This window comes from Nanorana parkeri, unplaced genomic scaffold (genome assembly GCF_000935625.1).
Source record: "Nanorana parkeri isolate BGI_ZX_2015 unplaced genomic scaffold, ASM93562v1 scaffold586, whole genome shotgun sequence".
Classification (NCBI taxonomy): domain Eukaryota; kingdom Metazoa; phylum Chordata; class Amphibia; order Anura; family Dicroglossidae; genus Nanorana; species Nanorana parkeri.
In genome coordinates this window covers 1,637,662-1,644,873 of record NW_017306854.1, presented here as the reverse complement: position 1 = coordinate 1,644,873, position 7,212 = coordinate 1,637,662, and the positions used below count along the sequence as shown (strand labels likewise).

The window sequence follows — 7,212 nt, the reverse complement described above, 5'->3', positions numbered from 1 at the left end:
TGGCCGGGAAGCCGGCTCCATGCTCCCTCATCACTTGTGCTTTTGCCTTGCACTTGTGACGAGAGAGCATGGAGCCGGCTTCCCGGCCAATCAGGAAGCCGGGCATCGTGTAATGACGCGCTGCCCGGCTTCCTAATTGTTCGGGAAGCTGGCCAATCAGGAAGCTTGGAATGATTGGCCAGCAAGCCGGCTACATGCTTTCTCATCACAAGTAACAAGGGAGCATGGAGCTTCACGGCCAATCAGGAAGCCGGGCAGCTTGTAATGCATGGGGACGGCTTAATTGCTAATCGGGAAGCTGGGTGGCGAGTCTTTACATGCCGCCTGGCTTCCTGAATGGGACTTCCGGTATTTGTATTGGCGAGTACCGGAAAAAAATCGGTACATGTACTTGGTACCGAAATACCGGTATCGGTGCATCCCTAGTTAATATCAATGTTGCACTAGAACACTTGCTTGACTTTGGGATAAAACCAGTCTGGCCCTCCTAAATTAATCTTGGAAATCCACTGTATGTTTACCTAAGGATGTATCTGACCAATTGTTGGTTATGTTATAATGACCCGAGACTGTTAAAGTTTGCTCAATTATTTTATTTGCTGTTATCATCCACTCTTACATGATTTGTCTTTTATACACACTTATTGATGTGTATACATTTGTGAATTCTATTTAACCATTTTGAGAGCAACAAGAGTTTTGTTAACTAAGTAAAACATAGTAAGTTTATTACTAAATACCAAACATTTTGTTAAATTATTGACACTTGTTACAGAAAATGGTCAACATATGGGCAATTAAGTGTATTTATATGTGCTGGATAATTCAGGAAAATGAAAACTAGTCATCTCTATTCTCAAAATGATTTTATTGGACTTATGAGGATACTTACTGACTTTAAGGTAAAATTTTGGAAAGCCGAATATCCTCCATTTGCCAATGTACAGCAGATTAAAAATAATGTGTGTTCTAAAAGAAACATAAAACAAGAAAAGAAAAAGCAAAGATAAGTGGAAAATTATAAAAATTGTTTTTATCCACAGTGAGGCAGCAGGTTGATTTAGTAAAGGCAAATAGGCTTTTCACTTTGCAAGCAAACTTTTTCAGGGGAATTTTCCCCTTAGCTTAGTAACTGTAGTGAAATGTTACTTTGCAAAGAATACCTGATCATATACCTAACTGGTTAAATGATCCATAGTACAACTACATGTTATGTACTATGGATCATGATTTAACCTATTCATGTTAGCAGGGGAGAATTGTAAATCTATTGCTGGAGTGTAGTGGAGGTGTGTGCTGTATATATGTACTACATATACATCACACACGTCCAGTACACTATAGCAATAGATTTAAAGCCAGTCCCGTCTCAGCTTCCCTCACTCACAGTTTCACTCCGATCCCTGTTGCCTCACACGGTGCCTCACGCGGTGCCTCTTGTAGTCGCAGCTGGACAGGATCACTGCATCGCATCTCGGTGCTCAGCTTGTGGGAGGCGCTCACAATTCTGCCCTGCTAACATGAATAGGTTAAATCATGATCCATAGTACATATACAGCACTCAGATCCAGTACACTGCAGTAATAGAGTTACAATTATCCACTGCTAACATGAATAGGTTAAATGATGCGTAGTACAACTACATATTATGTACTATTATGTACTATGGATCTTTTAACCTATTCATGTTAGCAGGGGATAATTGTAAATCTATTGCTGCAGTGTAGTGGATGTGTGTAACGTAGATGTGCTACCTACTACATATAGAGTACACTGCAACAATAGATTTACAATTATCCTCGGCTAACATGAATGGGTTAAATGATCTATAGTACATAACATGTAGTTGTACTAAGGCTCATTTAGCCCATTAACCCCTTCGTGACTGACGACGTACAGTGTACGTCGCCAGCATCGGGGCTGTTTAAACAGACTCCCGGTGACTTTTGCCGCAGGCACTCTGTTTAAACTTGTAGAGCTCTGTTAAAAAAAGGCCTCAGTCATGAAGGGGTTAATATTAGCAGAGGAGAATTGTGAATATATTGCCAGCAGTATATTGGGAATGTGTACTGTATATATGTACTACATATAGCATATACACTGCAGACAATAGATTTACAATTATCCTCTGCTAACATCCTCTGCTAACATGAATGGGTTAAATGATCCGCAGTACAACTACATGTTATGTTCATATTATGTACTATGGATCATTTAATCCATTCATATTAGCAGAGGATAATTGTACATCCATTGTCTGCAGTGTATACTCTATATGTAGCACATATAGAGTACACACTGCAGACAATAGATGTAAAATTATAACCTGCTAATAATCATTAGTTCTTAATAGGGACCCCCTTGCCCTCACTTACTGCTCGATGAAGGTGCCTCGCTGGTGAGTTTGTAGTCAGCGCTGTGCTGGAGAGCAGCGGCGAGTCAGCACTGGTTCAGTGGGAGGAGCTCCAGGTGGGGCCCTAACTTAGCTGGCCAGCGACTGCCAGAGGGGCCGCGCATGTCGGGATCCTCTGGCAGTCGCCGGCCAGCTAAATTAGGACCCCACCTGGAGCTCCTCCCACCGGACCAGCGCTAACTCGCCGCTGCTCTCCCGCACCGAAGGTAAGTGAAAAAAAAAACCATAGCAAAAGCATCGGAGCATTTTGACAAGTACAAGTACTTGTCAAAATGCCCTGTTTATTCCGCCCTCACCCCTTCAGGTGGCCGCTTGACTTGCCTTGCGGTAGCGCCAGGCCTGATCACCTAGTTCTCTCACTCTTTCACAACATTCAGCCCGCTGTGCCAGTGATGTCACTGTACAGGGAGTAATGTAAGCAGGAAGCAGCAACATTGCTGTTCTGCTGCTCGTCAGGGTGACAACATATGAACCTGTTCAAATATAATAAATAACAACAATGCATAGAGGACAGGGTAGCTCTCTCATTCCATGTTACTTCCCATAGTCCTTCCCTCAGCTCTGAGAAGGCTCCCTATGTGTACAGGAAGACTCAATGGACCCTCTTTCCAATACTACCTCCAGATTTAGCTAGTGATAGTATTGGAGACCCTATGATGACATCACAGAGATTAGAATTTGAAATATCTCTATAAAGGTACAAGGTAAAGAAAAAAATATTGTTGCCTTCTTTGATCGGGTCATAGATAACTTTAGATGTGGAATTATTGTTGCTCGGAGTTCAGCTTTAAGGAGGTTAAAGTGCAAATGCGTACATAAGGCTTGTCAGGGTAACTCTCAGAATTGGTGATCCCTTTGTGTGTGGCATTTCTCATCAGCATTAGAATTTAGCCAAACTACTTTATTTTATGGTTAATCATTTTTTGGGAGGCTTACAGTCTGTTTTCCCAAAACATATACATATTCTCCTGAATCTTATGATTCTTTAAGGCTCCATGATATCTTTTAACCTGATTTTCCAGCTGAGCTCAATTTTTGTGTCTATTATATAGGGAGCATCTGTCTACATGATGGATTTTTCATTTACTTTATATAATGATAGAGAGTTTCCTGATTAGATCGCATGGCCCCACCCACTATCCTATATTTTTTTTGATGGCTGAATATGTGTATATACATAGGTTCATTATGTGGAGTTTTTAATTGTAAATTAGAGCTCAACAGAGGGTCTTGTTGGATATAAAATTTTGCAGGAGTGTATGGAATTCTGTTAGTGCTATGTCCTGTGATTGCTGTTTCTATGGAATGCAAAGATTTTAATTTTTAGATACTTGAAAATGCTTGGAAGGTTTAATAGAAAAAAAATCTAAAAAATGAGTGTTGTGCTTTTGCTTTGTGCTGACCATGTAGTTTTACATGTTTCCATGTAGAACACAGAATGAGTCAAACTTATTTTTTATTGGATCAAATCATGGTGGGTGGTAGCAGTTCTAATATTTCAGAGATATTATAGCTGGGTGTCTATAATTTTTTGGACCAGATTGACCATTTCAGATGACATATAATGTATTAGGAATTGGCACAATTAAAAGTGTTCTAAGCCTGGATATAGATAAGCACTTTTGAGCCTTGCAATATTTCTTTTTTTATAAATGACATCTGCCATACACACAGATGCCCCAAATAGTATAAAACAATTGTAAGTATTAATAAAAACAAAATTATTGACTGTGCTTCTACTGATATAAAGAAAAAAGATGAGCATTTTTGAATGAATATCAGAAATGTTTCTGACCCTATGACCCAGACCCAGCAGTAGTCACTACATTTGCCATCTTTGCTGCTTCATCTTTGGTTTGGGCCTTATAGCAGATGTAGTTCATTACCTCAACAGAAATGATAAACTTTGTAAAGATCAACGCAAACTGCCTTATACCCAAGTAGATGTAATCACTGTTTGATGATTTTCCAGACTTTTGTCAGACATGGAAGTCTACTGTGATCAATATACAACAATAATGTTGGCAGATCTGTTTTACAACAAATGTTTCTTGAGAATAATAGACTCAGATGGAAATCTGAAGTTATAATGCACTGCTGTCTTTTGATTAATACTATTGTACTCCTGTTCTGCTGCTCAGTTTTGTATCTCAGTTTTGTATTCAGAATTTCATATCAATGCTATATGAAATACAATTACTAAGAAACAGCATTAAATGACAGCAAATTCCACCCTGGATGCTGTTTTTTTCTGACTTGTGAAATTGCGGTAACCATAAATTTTGTATGACTGTATATAAATAAGCTGCTTTCTTAGCTAATAAATAATTTCCTGCTTCATGCGTAATGTTTGTCAAGAGTTTAAATAAATCATGCGAGTCAACGTATATATCTTATATGTCAGAATGTCAAAAAAGCTCACTGATGGTATAGTGTCAAGGTTATGAGACTGTAAGGGTAATCCCAGGTCAGCTCATACCACATTTAATATACTAAGGAGTTTTCTTTCTTTTCATTAAGATCCTTTTTATTAAGCTTTCTGTCAGTTGCAAGAACAGTAAACCCCAGCAACAACAAACAGCATCATGCTGTTCTGAGAAATTGCACAGTTGTGTGTGCTGCTTTTGTGCCAGAACACTATAAGGATGCTGTAAAGGTTAAAGAACAGAACACATTCTGCATCATTTGTTATTTAAGATCCCCACAAGCATACCCAATTGGTACTGCACTTTAATTTAATTTGTATTGCAATTAATTTAGGTGTTTGTAACAACATGCTTAACAGGAGAGTGAAAATGCTGTTTTGCAGGGTTAAATTATGTGTTTAGGTGCCTAGTCCATAAATGTGTTAAAAGTCAGATAAGGTTATCAGTTGGCACAACAGTATACTTACAAACCTATAAATGTCATCAAAAAAGTTAAAGTGGAATTCATTTGATTACAATACTAGTGATGGACGAATCTGCCTAGATTCACGGCTGTTTAGAGACAAATCCCAATGAAGTCTATTGGGTGCAAATCTTTCTGTTACATTTTAGCTATTTTTAGGATGCATAGGCAAACTACTTTCAGAAAAGGCATGGTAAGCTGGGCATTGCCACAGGGGACATTTACCAATGCAAAACAAAAAAATAAAAAAGTTAAAAAAAGTGTACAGTGAGGAGAGCGTTTTTTTCATGTGGCTTTGAGGGTAACATTGAAAATACACACATCCTTTAAATAACATGCTTGGAAGATGTCTTAAAGCTGTGTTTTGATATTATGGAACAGTAAAGTTTTCATGGAGAGTCTCAGTGACAATGTACCCTGACAGCACATATTTGGCTGTTGAATTGATTTTTATTTACAATTAGCTTGGCTTATATGCAGCAGCAATACCCCAACTTGATTTATTTCAGCTTACACAAAAGCCGTTTTTAGGTAGATTTAGCATCAACACATGCTTTTTCATCAAATGATAACAGTAGTTTGCTGTGGCTGTCCTTGTTGTTACTGATGCAAAACTGTCCTGGCACTGACCAGGACAGTTCTCATAAAGAATTAAGATACTGCAGAGGATAAAAAAGTGTAAAATTGGACAAGCATAGTTCGACTCGGGGATAATCAGCCGAACTGATGTATGCCTTAGTTTTATTTTATTTTATCTTATTTTATCTATGGGGAGTGGGGGTGCATTGAATGTGAGTGCTATACTGTGAGGTGGTTTTGGTGCACTGTTCTTGCACTTTATTGTTCCTTTCTAACAATGCAGTGTTGTGAACAAAATACAGCCTATGATTACAGCCAGTGAATGCTGCAACTTAAGAGCCCCAAACTTAAAGGAAAGGCCCTATAAACATAAAATAAAATAAAAAAACACCCTATGAAACAAAAGCCCCCTTTTTTTAGGAAAGCTTTGCAGAACAAAAAAATAACATTACTAAGGATGGAACAGAAGCTACAAGTAACCACTGACCTCCAATCGACCTAAAAATAAAATAAAGCCTCCAATAATAATAAAACAAAATCAGCGAATGAGTTGATTGCCCAAAGAGCTAGCAATCAAAATTAAAATACAGTTCCCTAACTGACCCTAGTCTCTCCCTATGTAGTTTGTCAGCTTTTCCAAAAAAAAACTTGTAATTTACTGAAACTATGGCTGCTTTGTGCCCCACTTTTATAGTGAGGGGGCTGGTTCACCCCTTCCAAGCCTCCTGGCCATAGTTTAAAGGCCATGCAGTGCATTTTGTTTAAAAAAATATTTATTTTGGGATGTTGGGTCTATGAATCTCAAACCTATAGGATTAACCTCAAACCCATGGTAGCGTTGAACTCTAACCTCATCCCTATACGGCACTATCTAATGCAGAGGCGGCTCTCTAATTAGGCAAATTAGGCGGTCGCCTTAGGCCTCGCACTCCCGAGGGCCTCGCGGCCGCCTAGTTTGCCCTGTCGGCACATCACCTCCCTGGCAGCCAAGTAGCGTTATGAGCTCTCAGACCTGTCACTGTCAAACGGAGACTCTACGTTTGACAGTGACAGGGCTGAGAGCTCATCCGTTTCCTCGGTCAATCCACTTGGTCTTCTGGAGCTCCGCCCACCAGCCAATGAGAAGATACCTCACCCCTCCCATCCACCGCACGAGGCTCTCAATCTGGCTGGGAGGGCGGAGTTTACCTTCAGACGCGGATGCAGACGTCGGCGGCACCAGCTGGTCCTTCATGATCTGCTTTCTTCTGCCAGCTCCCGCCCTCGAGAAGCGGCCTTCATATTACTGGTGAGTGGCGGCCTTGTGGAGAGCAGTGGCGGATCCGAGGGGG

At 39.8% G+C, this 7,212-nt stretch overlaps 1 protein-coding gene across 1 annotated transcript in view; it reads left to right on the top strand.

The window, feature by feature from the left end:
• Nucleotides 1-7,212, top strand: part of CSMD1 (CUB and Sushi multiple domains 1) — an 880,549-nt gene that overhangs the window by 152,736 nt on the left and 720,601 nt on the right. The gene's annotated exons all lie outside the window — the stretch shown is intronic.